General features: G+C 32.3%; 1 long non-coding RNA gene across 1 annotated transcript; it reads right to left on the reverse strand.

The window, feature by feature from the left end:
- Positions 1 to 14,580: 14,580 nt before the first annotated feature.
- LOC142224828 (uncharacterized) lies at positions 14,581 to 14,967 on the reverse strand. Its single transcript, XR_012719198.1, has 2 exons — positions 14,839 to 14,967; positions 14,581 to 14,776 (listed from the first exon to the last, which is right to left on the reverse strand). It is a non-coding gene; the product is annotated as an uncharacterized LOC142224828 (long non-coding RNA).
- Positions 14,968 to 21,345: the final 6,378 nt, after the last annotated feature.

Genomic DNA, 21,345 nt, shown 5'->3' on the forward strand with positions numbered 1-21,345 from the left:
TTGCTTTTCATATTAATTTTGTAGTTTCAGCAGTGTACTTTGCGCATTTGTAAAAATGAGTGGAAGATGTAAGTTTGCAAATATATTAAAATTATTTAAATTGTGGAATATTTCATCAAACAAGTGTTTTCAATAAGAAAACATTTTAAATATTGTATGCAAACAGTAACTTCGTGATTATTTTGTGTTTTTTGATATTTTTACGTCCGGAATTTTACCGGAAAAAAACAGGATACAGAATCAAACTGAACAAACTTAATAATTTAAAATGTTCTATGTACACATAAATAACAGAATTGAAAAATTTAGGAAAATCTATCACGTGGATCGGCTATAGGTCGGAAAGGGATATATATATTTCGCCCGATATGGACTTATATGGCCCCAGAAGCCAGAGTTTTACCCTAATTTGCTTAAAATTTTGCACAAGAAGAACAATTAGCACTATAGTCAAGTGTGTCAAATTTTATTGAAATCGGTTCAGATTTAGATATAGCTCCCATATATAGCTTTCGCCCGATTTACACTCATATGACCACAGAGGCCAATTTTTAACTCCGATTTAGTTGAAATTTTGCACAGGGAGTAGAATTAGCATTGTTGCAATGCGTGCCAAATTTAGTTGAAATCGGTTCAGATTAAGATATAGCTCCCATATATATGTTTTTCTTATTTCGACAAAAATTTTCAAAATACCAACATTTTCCTTGTAAAATCGCCACGCTTAGTCGAAAAGTTGTAAAAATGACTCTAATTTTCCTAAACTTCTAATACACATATATCGAGCGATAAATCATAAATAAACTTTAAAATTGCTTCAGATTTAAACGTTTCCCATATTTTTTATACCCACCACCATAGAATGGTGACGGGGGTATAATAAGTTTGTCATTCCGTTTGTAACACATCGAAATATCGATTTCCGACTATATAAAGTATATATATTCTTGATCAGGGAGAAACTCTAAGACGATATAACGATGTCCGTCTGTCTGTCTGTTGTAATCACGCTACAGTCTTCAATAATGAAGCAATCGTGCTGAAATTTGCACAAACTCGTCTTTTGTCTGCAGACAGGTCAAGTTTGAAGATGGGCTATATCGGTCCAGGTTTTGATATAGTCCCCATATAAACCGACCTCCCGATTTGGGGTCTTGGGCTTATAGAAATCGTAGTTTTTATCCAATTTGCCTGAAATTTGAAATCTAAAGGTATTATATGACCACAAAGAGGTGTACCAAAAATGGTGAGTATCGGTCCATGTTTTGGTATAGCCCCCATATAGACCGATCTCCCGATTTTACTTCTTGGGCTTATAAAAACCGCAGTTTTTATTCAATTTACCTGAAATTGGAAATCTAGAGGTATTGTAGGACCACAAATATGTGTGCCAAAAATTGTGAGTATCGGTTCATAGTTTGGTATAGCCACCATATAGACCGATCTCGCGATTTTACTGCTTGGGCTTATAGAAACCGCAGTTTTTATTCAATTTACCTGAAATTGGAAGTCTAGAGGTATTGTAGGACCACAAATACGTGTGCTAAACATTGTGAGTATCGGTCCATGTTTTGGTATGGTCCCCATATAAAACGACCTCCCGATTTGGGGTCTTGGGCTTCTAGAAACCGTAGTTTTTATTTGTCTGAAATTGGAAATCTAGAGGTATTTTAGGACCATAAAGAGGTGTGCCGAAAATGGAGAGTATCGGTCCATATTTTGATACAGCCCTCATATAGACAGATTTCCCGATTTTACTTATTAGGCTTCTAGAATCCGAAGTTTTTATCCTATTTGCCTGAAATTGGAAATCAAAAGGTATTTTCGGGTCATAAAGAGGTGTGCCGAAAACGGTGAGTATCGGTCCATATTTTAGTATAGCCCCCATAAGAACGATCTCCCGATTTAACTCCTTGGGTTTCTAGAAACCGTAGTTTTTATCTGATTTGCCTGAAATTGTAAATATTCTGGTATTTTAGGCTCACAAAAACGTGTATATTTTTTACTAACATTGTGCATTAGCCGACTTAAATTTTGAGTCTATAGATTTTGTAGAAGTCTATTACATTCTGTCCAGATCGAGTGATATTTAAATGTATGTATTTGGGACAAACATTTATATATAGCCCACAACATATTTGACAGATGTGATATGGTGTCGGAAATTTAGATCTACAAAGTGGTGCAGGGTATAATATAGTCGGCCCCGACCGACTTTAGACTTCCCTTACTTGTTTTTTTTTTTAAACAACTGGCAAACAAAATTGACTCCATGCAAAAAAAGGCGTCACCAAAAAAATTTTATTTGGATCCGGAGGTGTTGCAAAATTGGCGCAGAAGCGATTAATTTAACATGGGCTTGTCATAGGACGGATGTCCACCATTTCAACTTCAGTTGCACTGAATTTGCACCACTTCTTAAGGTGTAATCCGAATAAAGTTTTTGGAATGTAAATTTAAAAACTTTGCGATATTTTGCCAAATAAATATTTTTTATAATTTTTTATGATTTTTAATGCATTCCAACGCTTGTCTGAAACAGTTGACATCAAATATTTTCCAAAATTCGCAATTTTCCTAAAATGGATTTAGCATTTTTTTTCGACAAAATTTAACTAATTTATATAATTTTATTAATAGTAATAAGGCTCTGTTTTAACCTATTTCAAACAAAAACACGTTAATGTTTCCCATTAAAAAACGAAAAAAAAAGAGTTATAAAAAATAGAATCTTTTGATGTAAAAATAATGAACATCTTTGGGAGGACATTTTTTAAAGTTGTTCCTTTAGAGCAACTGCCAAATTTTTTTGCTAGGCTGTTATGCGTTGTTCAAGTGGTACGATTGTGATATATCCAGTTTTTCGATAAAACAAGCTTTGTGTGCTAGAAACTTTCGTTAGATTTGGCTCTTCTTGAAACATCCCTACTCTGCTGTTTACGTTCGGGCTTATACGGGTAAATCCAGAATTCGTCATCTGTCACGATGTCATAGACGTATTTCGAGACACCGCTATCGTATTTTTGGGGCATTTCTTTCAACCAATCGACACAAGCCTTTTTTATGAGCGATGGACAATATTGAATGTATGCAAGTCCCACTAATGCTTAAGGTTGTTTCAATTTCACGATAGATCATGACGATCTTGCAATATCAGTAGGTGCACAGCATCGATGGTTTTCTCAACAACAACTGTTTTTGGACGACTTTCACAACATTCGTCTTGTAGTGAACTACGACCTCGTTTGAATTCACCATACCATCGATGAAAACTGTTCTACAACGTCGAATGGTTTTACATCAAAAGCAGAAAAAGTAGGGAAGGGGAAAACAATGCGATTGCCACGATGGTTTAATGGAAACACAATTTATTTAATATTTACAATTTATTTAATAGTGTTTGCATTTATTTTTTGAATAGTGTTTGTCATTATTTTTTGACTACAAAATCCTTTACAAGGGTGTTTAGGACTCTGCGCATGTTCATTTCATTTTCAAGATTAAAATCTTATAATTACAATGCAGGATTATAAATGTTAAAACATCTCCGATTAATAATAAGTACAATAATTAAATTTAAAGATAAAAAGAAAATAAATTAAAATTAAAATAAATAAAAATTGTATTAATAATAATAGAAAATATATATATATATATATATATATATATATATATATATATATATATATATATATATATATATATATATATATATATATATATATATATATATATATATATATATATATATATATATATATATATATATATATATATATATATATATATATATATATATATATATATATATATATATATATATATATATATATATATATATATATATATATATATATATATATATATATATATATATATATATATATATATATATATATATATATATAGAAATTACTTCTAATATTCAATTGCATTATATTATTGATGATTGAAATTGAAATTGTGATACTATATTATATCTACAAGCAAATTTTTAATGATAAATATTCTAATTTTGAAAAAAATTTTGAATACTCTTCTTAAAAGACGTATTGTGCCAATAAAGAATTGCCATTCGGATACAAGACTTGTCCTTATAGAGGATATTATATTCCTATTTCTATCAGATCTGGTAAACCGAATTTTATCATAGAGATAGCTGGGTTTCCGTTTGTAAATCAATTTGTGTACAAATACTAACGACTAGACATTAAGCAGGGTATTAAAACTAAAGCCATGCGAAACATGATCGGTCCTGCATAACCCATACACAGAACGAACTATACTATTGAATGCCACGTTAAGTCTATTTTTGCTCACGGAGTCACAATTCGCGAAGAGTTCAGATCCGTAAATTAAACCCGGTAAAAAAAGACTTTCGCAAGGAGAAGTCGAATATTGACTGGTGTGTAGGAATGAGTAACCCATAAAGCACGTAGTTTTGCATATGTTTGTCCAACGGCTGTGTTTACATGACTTGACCAACTCAATGTGCTATTGAATACTACCCCAAGATTCTTAGCACTAGTGACTACATAAATTTTTTTACCATTCAACATAATGTCAGCATTGGACAAAGAGAACCTTCTATTCTTGTGTATAGTCAAACATTTAGACCTTTGTGGATTTAGTAGCAGACCATTTGCTGTTGCCCATCGAAACACACGATCAAGGTCATCGTTAAGTTTCCCCAAACACTCACTAGTATCACCTACCGGACTACTTAAAAAGATTTGTATGTCGGCTGCATACATAAGTATCTGACTATGGACTATTTCTAGAGGGAGGCCATTTGCGTACATGCAAAATAATAGAGGTCCAATTATAGAACCCTGTGGAACCCCTTTCGTAACTGGTAATGGCAATGAAAAAGTATCTCTGATGTAAACCGTCTGTAACCGATTGTTAAGATAGGAAGTTATGAGAGAGGTAGCAGTAGGTGAGAAATTGAAAAATCTTTGAAGTTTTAGACATAACATTTTGTGACCAACAGTATCGAAAGCCTTTAAGTGATCTAAGAGTACAAGAAAACTAACATGGTTCTCATCAATATTTCTCCTAATTGACTCCGATACATCGATCAGTGCACTCACACAACTATGATCTCTGCGGAAACCAGACTGCCTTTCAGATAACAAGTTACCGCGAAGAAGATAATCATATATCTGCTTATGTAAAATCTTTTCGAACACTTTAGAAACATACCACAAAATAACAATGAGTCGTGACTCTGAATTAGATTTTGGTATCGGAATAATCTTTGCATGTTTCCATATCGTGGAATAAGTACTGGAGGTCAGAATTGTGTTAAATAAGTAGGTGAAAAGAGGAACAAGTTGAGGGAGCAGTATTCGTATAAACCTGGGGTCCATTCCATCCAGGCAAATAGCATTCGACTTAACCATGAAAAAAACTCTCTATGACCTCATCTTGGGTAATGCACCTGAACTCGAAATCGTTCCTCTCAGATAAGTTTCCTCCTATGCCGTCATCCGTGTCATAGAAGGATGTGTCCGTCGGAGGGGCAGGGATATTAGTAATCATCTCGTTCAAGTCATTTGGATCACCTTGATAAGCGCCCGATTACCTAGACTTCCCAACGCCAATATCATGTATAATTCTCCATTTTTCCCTGGAATCTACAGCAGAATTGAAACGCATAGAGTAATATTCAGTCTTCGCCGCATTGATATTTCTGTTCGCTATTCTCCGCGCCGATCGATACTCCTCTAGAAGATGTGGTAATCTAAAGCGCTTCCATCGTGAGTATGCAATATCCCTTTCCCTAATAGCAGTCTTAATGGTGTCGTTAAACCATGGTTTAGTACCTGATTTCACTTTGATCCTCTTAATAGGCACAGTTGCGTTACATATAGCATTTCGCAAAAAATCGAATTGCTGGTCAACAGATATGAGTCCATACATGTCATGCCAATCTATTTGTCCAAACATATCCTGCAGTCCAATATAATTCAAATTACGAAAATCACGGTACGTGTATTCGATCGATACTGTAATTCAAGATTATAAGACAGGAATATAAGGTCGTGTTTCGAGAAACAAGGAGCCGAAATCTGGTCGTATAGGAGGACGTCAGACAAATTATTTACAAAGAACAAGTCCAGAAGAGTATTAGAAGAGGAAGAAAAATGTGTCGGATTCGTATTATTAGGTGTATATAAACCAATAGCCAACATATTATCTGTTAATGTGGAATTGACGAGAATATTCGAATTAAAATCACCGGTTATAATTACGTCTTCATACCCCAATGTAATGGATCCTAATTTAATCTGAAACTGATCCATACTTATCGTATTATTGGGTCGATAACAACATCCAACTAAAATCTTCCTTGAAGTAGACACAAGTTCAACAAATACATACTCTATTCTCTCATCGCGGGTAGATTTCGTACGAAACTTTGCCTTCAAGGTATTCCTCACAAATATTGCGACACCTCCTCCACGGCTTTACCTATCATATCAGAACACGGAATATCCCCTTAAATTTATCAATCCATTAAGAATGGATAAGCTTAACCAGGTCTCTGAGACGCATATAATGTCAGTACCCGTATCCTCAAATATGTATCTGAATTCGTCTATCTTATTCTCTAAACTCTGCGCGTTAATGTGACAGATTGATACCCCGTTCCTTTGTTTAGATAGAATACTTACTAAGTTCTTGGTTATGTCTCTGGAACCTCCATTAGTTCTATCCGTACGAGCCATAGATGTACTCAAATATGTATCTGAATTCGTTTATCTTATTCTCTAAACTCTGCGCGTTAATGTGACAGATTGATACCCCGTTCCTTTGTTTAGATAGAATACTTACTAAGTTCTTGGTTATGTCTCTGGAACCTCCATTAGTTCTATCCGTACGAGCCATAGATGTACGATTGCCACACAATAGGGAGTTCATCAGCACCGCATCCATAAAAATTAAATTTACTACAGAAAATCACCTTTTCAAAATCATTGCTTACCGAAAATAATATTGTATCACAATGCGAAATACTATGAGCCATTAAATTATAACAAAAATAAATTATAACGAAAAATATTAAGGCAAAAAATAATAGAAACAACTGATAATATTTAGATATTTTTTCCCGAAAGTGTTATCTAAGTGTTATAGTTTTATTATAGTTGGAAACTATATTGGAAAGATTCTATGAAATATAAAAGACAACTAACTATATAGAACTGTACAACTTTTGTTCACTAAATCTCCATCGAAAGTTGTAAATAATAATCGCACAAAATTGTTCACTATTTAATTTCATTTTTCGGGCCAGGTGAATTTTTTAAGTAACAGTGAACAACTCAAATAGCGATGATATGTCAAAACGTTCTTAGTATGTATGACCTCGAAAATGTCAAGCTTTACGATAGAGCAGTCAGTTGGCAGATTGCAACACTAGGGTTGCCCAATCCCAAAAGATAAAATAAAAATAATATTCGTAATTCATTCCCTCATTCGTTGATTGTTACATTCTTCATTATACAATGCATCGTCATGACCTATACAATTCTATATTAGATTCACTAATTAATTGGGAATGTCTCCTCTCCAATTTATATATATATATATATATATATATATATATATATATATATATATATATATATATATATATATATATATATATATATATATATATATATATATATATATATATATATATATATATATATATATATATATATATATATATATATATATATATATATATATATATATATATATATATATATAAATTCATCACTTTTTTATCAATAAATGGATAAACATTTCAATGTGAAAAATCTTCCATACATGTAAGTCTGGGAGGAAATATCGCGTATCCTTTATTGAGTATGGGTAAATTTTCAAAATTCTTACCGTATCATGAAAAGGCCTTCGTTTGGTGAAATTATGACCAAACGAAACACTATATAGCATATCCTTCTATACCTGTCTATTTGTATGGTCTTTTGCCGTCCTTGTCCATCTGTTTGTCCATTAGAATTGCATGAGAAAATTTTGTATGGCTATGACTTTCAACAAGTCCATTCATTTGCCTGTTGCCTTGCCAGCAATAGAAAGGGAGCAGTCAGCCGGGCTGGCAGGTTATTATTAAGTTTTATTTGTCTTTAGTATTTGCTTAAGCAAACATTTCAATTGAGCAATCACATCGTTCAACATTATCATCGACATGCATTCCCCACAAATGCAGCACCAGGCCATCTCTTCGACCACCGGGCCACCATCAATTTTCACAGCATCCTTATGATTATCCTTGCACATCTCGTTTCAATGACAAGCTAGATGTTCTGGTGGGGGTGTCGGAGTGGAAGCTATGTAAATATGCATTAGGATAACAGTTTTAGAATCTTTTATTCCGTTGATTTATCCTCATCCACAATAGCAGAGAGTGTCGATTAATTCAGACTAAATATTTAAATGAGCTTTAAATGGCTCAAATGTTTGGCAGTACTAAGGTGAAAGTTTTTGTAATAGTTTAAAAATAATAACGCCATTGACTTTAAATTGAAATATATTTTGCTTTACTATTCCTAGTAGAAATGGGAAGTTTTATGTAGATATATAATATCCTGTGGCTCCTGGCATTATAATACCAAAAATTATTTTGTTCTCTGTTTTTATCAAAATATTAGTCTCAAACCTCATAAAGTATAGATAAATTGTGGGTCGTGGAGAAATTCTGAGTCGATCTAGCGATGTCCGTTCGTCCGTCCGTCTGTTGAAATCACGCTATCTTATGAACGAACAAGTTATCCAATTAAAACTTGGCACAAGTAATTGTTATTAATATAAGTCGGATATTCCAAATGAGCCATATCGGCCTATTTTTGGAGGTATAGACCCCATATACATCAACCACAGAGAATACAGATTGCACTGTTAGAAAAATATGTTTTTCATATGTTCCGATGTAAAAAAAATGTGTTTCGGGCACAATTTTTAAACACAATATATTTAAGTGCAAACATGTAATGTTCCTAAACTAACACTAAATGTTTGGGACACATATGTTAATACGTTAGAATATATTATGTGTGGGGCATGAATGTTTAATAAAAATAATATGTGTGAATGTAAACATATATAAATTTACAAATTTCGAGTAAACATATATATGTTGTGATATTTTATTCAGAGAGCGACAGATATGGAAACCGGGAGGGTTGACGAAAGATATCAACATAACACATCAAAAGAGAGCAATTTCTGTGAACCTGCTTGTGTGTTGTTCCGGAAAACTGTTTTATAATAAGGCCAAAAATTTGATATGCTTAAGTCTAAATATTATTTAATTTGAATACTCATGTAAAGAGAATAGACATTCGGAAGCGGGCATTAAGTTCGAGTTTTGATAAAAAATTGAAAAAGTTTATTTTCTTTAAAATGAATTATTAAAGAAAAGTAAAAGGCAAAACAGGGTCAATTTAGAACGATAATGCCAACTCAATACCGGCCTTAACATTAGGGTAAAAATGAAATTAACTACAAAACACGAAAAGTTTTAAATGCATTTAAAATGGTGTTAAATGCTAGTAAAAAACTGTTCACGCCTAACTAAATTTATGTGTATAATTAAAAAAATAATTGATACTATTATCTTTGTGATTGTTTTTTGTTTCAATTAAAAATTTATTAAATCAATTAAATTTTTAATTGAATATTTTTAAAACTCAATTAATATTTTAATTGGAAAAAATTTCGTGAAATTTTTTTGTGTGTATAGAGTTTTCTTCAATTTTTACTAGGATACATACAGTGTTTAAATTTTTGATAAGTATTCTAGAGGCCCTAATGTTTGTCGCAGGCTTGGTACCTATACAGAGAATACAGATTGGTTGTTGCAACCCAATTTATAGCCAACCTCCTTTTGGTAGTTACAGCAACTATTAAAAGGCAGTTATGACTCCCAAATAATTCGATCAATACAACTAATACAACATAAGCTATTGGTTGTGTAAACCGATGGCATAGGTTGCTGCTACCTTCACAATTCAGTTGTGTTATTCAACCTTATTAATATTGGAAACCGTATTAAAATACAATTTTTTCCTCATAAAATATAACAGGTTGGCTGATAAGCCCCCGGTCTAAAAAAGAAAAACCCATTTTTTGTCAAAATTCGTTTTTATTATTCAACATAGTTCCCCTCAAGGGCGATACAACGATTATAACGACCTTCCAATTTTTTGATACCATTTTGGTAGTACTCCTTCGGTTTTGCCTCAAAATAGGCCTCAGTTTCGACGATCACCACTTCATTGCAGCCAAATTTTTTCCCTGCGAGCATCCTTTTGAGGTCTGAGAACAAGAAAAAGTCGCCGGGGGCCAGATCTGGAGAATACGGTGGGTGGGGAAGCAATTCGAAGCCCAATTCATGAATTTTGCCATCGTTCTCAATGACTTGTGGCACGGTGCGTTGTCTTGGTGGAACAACACTTTTTTCTTCTTCATATGGGGCCGTTTTGCCGCGATTTCGACCTTCAAACGCTCCAATAATGCCATATAATAGTCACTGTTTATGGTTTTTCCGTTCTCAAGATAATCGATAAAAATTATTCCATGCGCATCCCAAAAAACAGAGGCCATTACTTTTCCAACGGACTTTTGAGTCTTTCCACGCTTCGGAGACGGTTCACCGGTCGCTGTCCACTCAGCCGACTGTCGATTGGACTCAGGAGTGTAGTGATGGAGCCATGTTTCATCCATTGTCACATATCGACGGAAAAACTCGGGTGTTTACGAGTTAACAACTGTAAACACCGCTCAGAATCATCAACACGTTGTTGTTTTTGGTCAAATGTGGGCTCGCACAGAGCTTCCGCATATCCAAATATTGATGAATGATATGACCACCACGTTCCTTTGATATCTTTAAGGCCTCTGCTATCTCGATCAACTTCATTTTACGGTCATTCAAAATCATTTTGTGTATTTTTTTGATGTTTTCGTCGGTAACCACCTCTTTCGGGCGTCCACTGCGTTCACCGTCCTCCGTGCTCATTTCACCACGCTTGAATTTTGCATACCAATCAATTATAGTTGATTTCCCTGGGGCAGAGTCCGGAAACTCATTATCAAGCCAAGTTTTTGCTTCCACCGTATTTTTTCCCTTCAGAAAACAGTATTTTGTCAAAACACGAAATTCCATTTTTCCACAATAACAAAAGTTGCTTCACAAAAGACGCTCTATCTCACAAACTAATTGACTTACAGACGTCAAATTTTGACACGAATCATTTGAAGGTTGATACTATATAAAAATAATATACGGGGACTTATCAGCCAACCTGTTATTTTATTTAAATAGGTTTAAATATATTAATATACACATATATATTATTTATCAAATAAAGAAAGTACAGCTTATAAATTCCGAGCGATTTGTTCAACACTTCTATATATGTAGTCCATTGAGCAATAAACGAAAGGGATAACAGCCAAGCTAATTTAATTCCTTATTTAAGTGGGTACGGGTGATATATACCATACCACGATTTGATGATTTGATTTCTTCTGTGCTTCTAAGGTTTATCGGGACAAGACCCAATAAACACAAGCATTGGAGAAATGCTTATACTCAATACGCTTTCAAACATTTTTTCATAGAATTGCCTTAAACTTCAATTTGGGAAATTGTTGAGAAAATCGCTTTCTCAACAAAAAACAATTTCTCAACATATTAGCAATAACTTTTCAAACTAAATTTCATTTTAATGCTTCAAACCTATTAGAAAATTTGTTGAAGGCAAGCAATTTGCAAGGCGATTTGAATTAATGTTGAATATCGGATTTACTGTCAAATTGATATGGTGTTACATGTGAAAAATACTCATCCTTGTGTTTATTGGGGAAATTCATAATGATATGGTGAATGTGTTAGGTGAAAGTGCTCCTTCATATGCAACAGTAAAAAATTGGGTTGCTGAATTTAAACGTGATCGTACAAGCATTGAAGATGAACCACGTAGTGGACGTCCAAAAACAGCAACAACAACAGAAATTGTAGCCAAAGTACATTAAATGATCGACGAATAAAAGTGCGTGAAATTGCTAATATCATGGGCATCTCAAATGATCGAGTCCATTTTATTTTGCATGAAGAACTACAGATGAAAAAGTTTTCTGCAAGATGGATGCCGCATTTTTTAAGCGTCGTTTCATAACTGTTGATGAGACATGGATCCACCACTATACTCCAGAGACAAAAGAACAATCCAAACAATGGACTGAAGCTAGAGGAAGTGCCCCAAAGAAGGCAAAAACAATTCAATCGGCTGGTAAGGTTATGACAACGGCTAAAATCAACGAATTAAAATACGAGTTGCTTGACCACCGACCTTATTCTCCTGATTTACCTACCAGTGACATTTACTTGTTCCCAAATCTAAAAATATTCCTTGCTGGCAAGCGTTTTACCTCAAATGAAGATACAATTCCAGTTGTAAATCACTAGTTTGAAGACCTTGAGGAAAACTATTTATTGCTATTGAAGGGATAGAATTGCTATTGAAGTTTCAGGAGATTATATTGAAAAAAAAAAAATATTTTTGAAAAACTAACTATTCTCTGTCATTAATAGGCTAAGAAGATTCCGAACCGCCCTCGTATTCATTAAAATTAACAGGTTGGCTGATAAGTCCCCGGTCTGACACATAGATGGCGTCGCTTGTACTTTTATATAGTACCAACCTTCAATGATGATTCGTGTCAAAATTTGAAGTCTGTAAGTCAATTAGTTTGTGAGATAGAGCGTCTTTTGTGAAGCAACTTTTGTTATTGTGAAAAAGAGGAAAAAAGGAATTTCGTGTTTTGATAAAATACTGTTTTCTGAAGGTGAAAAATACGGTGGAAGCAAAAAATTGGCTTGATAATGAGTTTCCGGACTCTGCCCCAGGTAAATCAACAATAATTGATTGGTATGCAAAATTCAAGCGTGGTGAAATGAGCACGGAGGACGGTGCTCATGACCGTAAAATGAAGTTGATCGAGATAGCAGAGGCCTTAAAGATATCCAAGGAACGTGTTGTTCATATCATTAATCAATATTTGGATATGCGGAAGCTCTGTGCAAAATGGGTGCCGCGCGATCTCCAAATGATTCAATCAACACGTTGTTGACCAAAAACAACAACGTGTTGATGATCCTGAGTCCAATCGACAGTCGCCTGAGTGGACAGCGATCGGTGAACCGTCTCCGAAGCGTGGAAAGACTCAAAAGTCCGTTGGCAAAGTAATGGCCTCTGTTTTTTGGGATGCGCATGGAATAATTTTTATCGATTATCTTGAGAAAGGAAAAACCATCAACATTGACTATTATATGGCGTTATTGGAGCGTTTGAAGGTCGAAATCGCGGCAAAACGGCCCCATATGAAGAAGAAAAAAGTGTTGTTCCACCAAGACAACGCACCCTGCCACAATTCATTGAGAACGATGGCAAAAATTCATGAATTGGGCTTCGAATTGCTTCCCCACCCACCGTATTCTCCAGATCTGGCCCCAGACCTCAAAAGGATGCTCGCAGGGGAAAAATTTGGCTGCAATGAAGTGTTGATCGCCGAAACTGAGGCCTATTTTGAGGCAAAACCGAAGGAGTACTAGCAAAATGGTATCAAAAAATTGGAAGGTCGTTATAATCGTTGTATCGCTCTTGAAGGGAACTATGTTGAATAATAAAAACGAATTTTGACAAAAAAATTTGTTTTTCTTTGTTAGACCAGCCAACCTGTTACTTTAATATTTTGTTTTCCTTTCTTGTTTATGTAAATATTTAAAACTTAATTTTCCTTCATAAAATGTAATTTATTTAAAATTTATCATTATTTGCTATATAATACATAATGGACTTAATGGAATTAATATATTAATTATCAATAATACTTCTCAAAAATCTAAAATTCTTAAACTTAAATTCAATAGATAATATTGATTGTTTTTATATATTAAAATTTGTTGACTTTAATAGTAATGATCTTTTTCAATTTTCTTAATAATAATTTTTAAAATGAATTAGATTAATTTTATTTCCACGAAAGGTTTAGAGTGGAGGTAGCACAATTAAGGGTTATCCAATGACATTTAAGTGTGATAACATAGGCGGGTGGACAGAGACCTAAGGGGATCTCCACCTAACAGACCTCCGCTTGTCCACGAATATTTCAAATGTATTTTTTGTTCTACACCCAGAAAAAAGTGACCCCTTCTTTAAGTTAAAATGAACTCATTGTGAAGAAAGTTGAACTTCGTATAGCGCCAAAGACATTTTTATTTGTTTGAACGATGTGATTTTCGTAGAAATTAGGAATAATGCATTCCATATATTAGTTAACATTTTCCTATATTTATATACCACTATACTACAGAATGAAAAAATTTAACTAATTTGAATTCATATATGGAATGATTTTATTGAAATTTTTTCATTCATTTCGACAAATCTTACACATTTGTGGTAAAACTTTTACTTCATAATTAGAACTGCTTACCTTCGTTTTTAAATACCATTTTATTTATTTCTATAAGCAATTTTATCTTCAATAAAAGACATGTTTTATTAATATATTGAATATGTTTATTAAGAATCAACAGCATCGAATCTCTTTGAAATATTAGTTTATTATTCCACTATTTCCAATTTCCGTGTGATATTATCAACTGTAAAACGCACTTTTTCTTCTTCTTGTACTTTTCACTTTTAATAAGTTGCTGCCTAACGATTTTGTCCTCCTTTTACAATTTCAATACCTACAAATATAAAAAATCAAAAAACATTTTTGTTGCAAAAGGTTAGCGTCACTGAATATTACCTGATAATTGAAGATTCCAAAATGAAGACAAATGAAAGGGTTGTTATTCTGCTGGTGTTTTCTTTCTTTATACACTATTGATAGATTTATTTAAAAAAACGAAAATTTTTCTCACTAATTTAAAATAACAAATATTTTATATATTTTATTTGTTATTTATTATATTATTTTACCATATTATTTTTTAACAATCTCTCCGAAACAACGCGATTCCAACTAAAAAAACAACCGACGCGCAAATATATCGATTACACCCACGCGCAAACACATCGATTACGATGACAGGTATCGATTACAGGTAGACAATAGAAATTTAGGAAAATTTCTTATATTCTAACAAGTGTGTTTCCTTAAGTTTTGAAAGGATTGCATACTTCTTAGTACGAATGAACTAAAATATTTTTCTATGCCAAGTGTTGTTCGTATGTATGAAAAACTTTCTATTATAAAGGAAGTCGCAATTATCATTTTATAAGAAATTTTACTAATTTTGAGGAAACTTGGTTTTAGTTCGGTTTTTGTTTATTTTTACGAATGCTTTGTTATCGGTGAATAAAATTTTCTTTTTCAGTAGTAAATTCTTATACCCAGCGAAGAAAATAGTATGAGTAAAATTCCATGCCTTATTCTAGTTAATGAACTATTCCTAACTGCTTACAGTTTAGGATTTTTTTACTGAAACGAGTAAATTTTATTATTTTTCACAAAAATTTACCTTAATGGAAATAAAATGGATAAACTATATTGATGAAAATTTTTTCCTTTAGTTTCGAAGGCACTTTTTTCTGGGTGTATATTTTGTTTTTATATGTTGTAAAGCAGTCATTATTATTCAGGGTTTTGCTACCTAAATATTTGGTTTTTGTAATAGACCCTAACATACCTTCGTAGACAGGTCCTTACACCCAGAAAAAAGTGACCACTTCTATAAGTTAAAATGAACTCATTGTGAAGAAAGTTGAACTTCGTATAACGCCAAAGATATTTTTATTTGTTTGAGCGATATGATTTTCGTAGAAATTAGGTAGAATACATTCCATATATTAACTAACATTTTCCTATATTTATGTACCACCATACAGAATGAAAAATTTTAACTGAATTGAATTCATATATGGAATGATTTTATTGATCTTTTTTCATTCATTTGGACAAATTTTACATATTTCTGGTAAACCTTTTACTTCAAAATTAGAACTGCTTACCTTCGTTTTTAAATACAGTTTTATTTATTTATATAGGCATTTTTTCTTCAATAAAAGACATGTTTTATTAATATATTAAATATATTTATTAAGAATTAACAACATCGACTGGCGTTGAAATATTAGTTTATTATTCCACTATTTCCAATTTCCATGTAAAATTACCAACTGTAACTGCCTGTTCATGAAACACAAAATCGACTCGAGACGAATCGTTCGTCTAGTTTGAAACTAAAATAACTTTAGATACATTTGCTAGAAAATCCTGAAATTTGTCATGAACTCATTATTTATGATTTACTATCGAACGCCGAAACAATTAGGATTGCACAGACTCTGGTTTTCGGGATATCAATATGGGATTTTTGACGAATCGTTCGTGTCGAGGCGAACGAAAATTCCACGAACAGGCACTAAAACGTAATGCTTTTCTTCTTCTTGTTCCTTTCACTTTTAATAACATGCTGCGTAACGATTTTGTCCTCCTTTTACAATTTCAATACCTACAAATATAAAAAATAATAAACCATTTTTTTCACAAAAGGTTAGCGTCACTTTATGTTACCTGATAATTGTTACCTGATAATTGAAGATTCCAAAATGAAGACGAATGAAAATCTCTTTACAGAAAACTAAAATCTTTGGATGCTACATTCTTGCAAACATTAAGAAGCTGACCGATGACAAATGAGTGCCTTATCGACAAAAAAAGTTTCAAAGTGGAACCAATTCAAATTGTTAACAATTTTATATTATTCCATATCATTAGCTTCTGCATGAAAATGTGCATGACATCGTCAGTTTAATTTACATCCTATTATCAGTTTAAGGCCGGTATGCACCTCTAGCGAAATTTTCGGTAGCAAAAATTTATTCAAGTCTACAACAAAAAAACAGGGCTGTGTACACAAATTTTCAACCAGCTAATCGCTTTTAAAAATTGTTAATATATGTTCCAAATATTCCTCAAATAAATTGTTTATTATTTACAAACCTTTCAAAACTTTTACGCACACAATGATTGTAATAAATTAAATGTTTGCTGCCAAAATATGCTTTTGACAACCCTGTTATTTTCATTACAGGTGCGTACCAGCTTACGAAATTGAACGCTACCGAAAATTTCGTTAGCATAAATAGCAATGCATTTCTTATGGGAATGAAATTTTTCGCTAGAGGTGCATACCGGCCTTTAAAATGGATATTATGTGAATTCCTTCTGTTGGATATCTATTCGAACACGCGGTCCAGCACGTTCCTAATTTCAAATTGCACGCATATTAATTAATTTTAATGCAGTTTTATGACACCAACAGGAAAGAAATCGAATTATCTATGCAAAAGTTTTTAGAAATAATGTTTAAGATATTTACAGCCTGTTTCTGTATGTCGAACGAGCTCTATCGATCGACTGAAATGGAAACAGCTGAATTTATAACCAAAAATCAGCTGTTTCTATGTATTTTATGGTGTTTTCTTTTCTTGTAAAAAATGCGCACTTTTTTGCATTTTGCCCGGAAAATGTACTTTTTAGGTTCTTTTCTAAAAAAAACAGACAAAAGTGCGAAAAGGCTTTGAATTCTGTTGTGAAAATAGTGCCACGCATAGAGGCAAATTACGGGCATTTTCAGCACTGCCAACAAACGAGAGTGCTGCGATTGCCCTGTTTCCTTCTTTGAATTCTTTTCTGCCGGCTGAAATGATAGCATTTTTTTAGGTTGTTGGTAACATTTTAAAAATGCGCATTCTGTACAGACAAAATGACGGCAAAGCACTTTTTTCAGAAAAGAAAACACCATTAGTCGATCGATAGAGCTCGTTCGACATTGAGAAACAGGCTGTTAAAGTTTTGTTGTTTTGTTCTTATTTATTGATATGTTTATTATTGTAGTGTATTATGTAGCGTAGTGTATTATCATATATGTTATTTTGACGAAAGCGTATAAATTATATAAAATTCATAGAATTTTGGCTTTGACTTTCAATTAGAAGTGCGTAGGTATATCATTTATACAAATTTTGGTTGAAAAGTATTTGCAACAATGTTAATTTTTAATTTGACTCGCATCGAAAATTATTTGAGAAATGATTGAGTAGCGATGTATTTCAATTTGAGGATAACACTTGACTAATTATTACTAATGTGTTGAATTTTACTGTTGAGGGTAATGTCTGTTTTTTTTTTTTGTTGAAAATGTGATTTTCTCAACAATTTCTCAACTTGACTATTACCCTAATCCTTTGAAAAAATGCTTGAAAAATGTTTGAAATTTTGCATTTTTTTCAAGCCGGAAACCAGCTTGTTTTCACGGTTACTTTTTTTTTAATTAATTAATTTAGAAATATAAAATTATTTGCAATCAATTCCTTGGATCTTTTCCATCCATTATTTGGCAAGACTTGATCAAAATATAATCGTTTTCATAAATATATTTGTACTTTTAATTTGGTGTTTTGGTGAAAAAACCGAACAAAGTACTTACCTTTAAGGTGGGTATTATGTTCAAGTTTAGCCCCTAAAATCGTCATTTTTTCACGATTACTTTTCTTTAATAATCCATTTTAATGAATACAAACTTTGTGAAAATTTGCTTTGGAATATTCCCTATCAAGTTATAATGAAATCTGCAACAAATGTGTACAATTTTATGACTTTTTTTACTGATTTAGTTTTTACTTTAGTGAAAATTAGCGGCTAAAGGTGAGTATTAAGTTCGAGTTTAGCCGCTAAAATCGCTAAAGTGAAAACTAAATCAGTAAGAAAAATGCATTAAATTATACATATTTGTTGCAACTTTTATTATAACTTAATGGGGAAAAGCCCAAAGCAAATTTTCACAAAGTTTGTATTCCTTAAAATGGATTATTAAAGAAAAGTAATCGTGAAAAATGCGTTATCAGCGGCTAAACTCGAACTTAATGCCCACCTTAAGCTGAGTACTATGTTCAATTTTCAAGCTGAAAACTAGCTTGTTTTCACGGTTACTTTTTTTAATTAACTAATTTAGAAATATAAAATTATTTGCAATCAATTCCTTGGATCTTTTCCATCCATTATTTAGCAAGACTCGATCAAAATATAATCGTCTTCATAAATATATTTGTACTTTTAATATAGTATTTTGGTGAAAAAATCGAACATAGTACTCACCTTTAATGCTTAGTACTAAGTTCGTTTCTGAAAAAACGAATATCTTCATCTATCTCCGTAAAAAGGGTCTCAAACCCAGGGATGTTAACTTGTTTATGCGAAATAATATGCCTGCCTATTTTTTCGTGCGAAAAATCCAGGATTGTATAAGTATTTGTTGGAAAATGCTCAAAACAAAGAAAATTATTTGAGAAATGATTGAGTAGCGATGTATTTCAATTTGAGGATAACACTTGACTAATTATTACTAATGTGTTGAATTTTACTGTTGAGGGTAATGTCTGTTTTTTTGTTGAAAACGTGATTTTCTCAACAATTTCTCAACTTGAATATTACCCTAATTCTTTGAAAAAATGTTTGAAAAATGTTTGAAATTTTGCATTTTTCAAGCGTTTGTGTTTATTGGGTACTCATTGTGAATGATCATCCTCAATTGAAAATATTACCAAAACACATACAGCACAAATTTGTAAGGGAGATAGAAATTAAAAAATTAATTATTCCAAAGGTGCTTGTCACAAATACTATTTTCAGTTTTCAAACCGGAAACCAGCTTGTTTTCACGGTTACTTTTTTTTTTAATTAATTAATTTAGAAATATAAAATTATTTGCATTCAATTCCTTGGATCTTTTCCATCTATTATTTGGCAAGACTTGATCAAAATATAATCGTTTTCATATATATATTTGTACTTTTAATTTGGTGTTTTGGTGATAAAACCGAACATAGTACTCACCTTTAAGGTGGGTATTATGTTCGAGTTTAGCCCCTAAAATCGTCATTTTTTCACGACTACTTTTCTTTAATAATCCATTTTAATGAATACAAACTTTGTGAAAATTTGCTTTGGAATATTCCCCATCAAGTTATATTGAAGTCTGCAACAAATGTGTACAATTTTATGACTTTTTTTACTGATATAGTTTTTACTTTAGTGAAAATTAGCGGTTAAAGGTGAGTGTTAAGTTCGAGTTTAGCCGCTAAAATCGCTAAAGTGAAAACTAAATCAGTAAGAAAAATGCATGAAATTATACATATTTGTTGCAACTTTTATTATAACTTAATGGGGAAAAGCCCAGAGCAAATTTTCACAAAGTTTGTATTCCTTAAAATGGATTATTAAAGAAAAGTAATCGTGAAAAAATGACGTTTTTAGCGGCTAAACCCGATCTTAATACCCACCTTTAAGGTGAGTATTAAGTTCGAGTTTAGCCGCTAAAATCGCCATTTTTTCACGATTACTTTTCTCTAATAATACTTTTTAAGGAATACAAAATTTTGAAAACTTGCTTTGGGCTATTCCCCATCAAGTTATAATAAAATCTGCCACAAATATGTATAATTTTAGGCCTTTTTTTACTGTTTTAGTTTTCACTTTAGTGAAAAAAGTCGAACTTAATACCCACCTTTAGCCGCTAAAATCGTCATTTTTTTCACGATTACTTTTCTTTAATAATCCATTTTAAGGAATACAAACTTATTGAAAATACAATCTGGCAACATCGGCGCGACTTGCACTGGTGAGATGTTCTGGATAGAACACCAGTGCAACGATGTTCTGGATAGCCCATACAAATGTTGCATCCATTTCTAAAAGAAAACAGCCCTACTTTTAATTTTATGTTTTGGTGAAAAATACGAACATAGTACTCACCGTAAGGTGGTATTATGTTCGAGTTTAATGTGGGTATTAAGTTTGAATTTAGCAGCTAAAATCGCCATTTTTCACGATTTTTAACAATATAACCCTTGTGAAAAGTTGCGTTGGACTATTACCCATCAAACTATAATAAAATGTGCATCAAATAGGAATAATTTTATACTCTTTTTACTGATTTATTTTTAATTTTAGCGGCTAAACTCGAACTTAATACCCACCTTAAACTCGAACGTAATACCACCTTAAGGTGAGTACTATGTTCGGTTTTCGAGTTGAAAATCACTTTATTTTCGCGATTATTTTTCCCGAAATAATCAAAATTAATTTTCTAATTCTTTACGTTTCTTTGTGAATCCATTTTAAAGATTAAAATCTTTCTAAAAAGTTAATTTGGGCTATTCTCCATCAAGTTATATTAAAATTTACAATACAGGCTTTTAATTGTATACTTTTTTTATTGATTTATTTTTGATCTTACCGGCAAAATTC

The sequence above is a fragment of the Haematobia irritans genome, chromosome 1 (assembly GCF_050003625.1).
Source record: "Haematobia irritans isolate KBUSLIRL chromosome 1, ASM5000362v1, whole genome shotgun sequence".
Taxonomy (NCBI): domain Eukaryota; kingdom Metazoa; phylum Arthropoda; class Insecta; order Diptera; family Muscidae; genus Haematobia; species Haematobia irritans.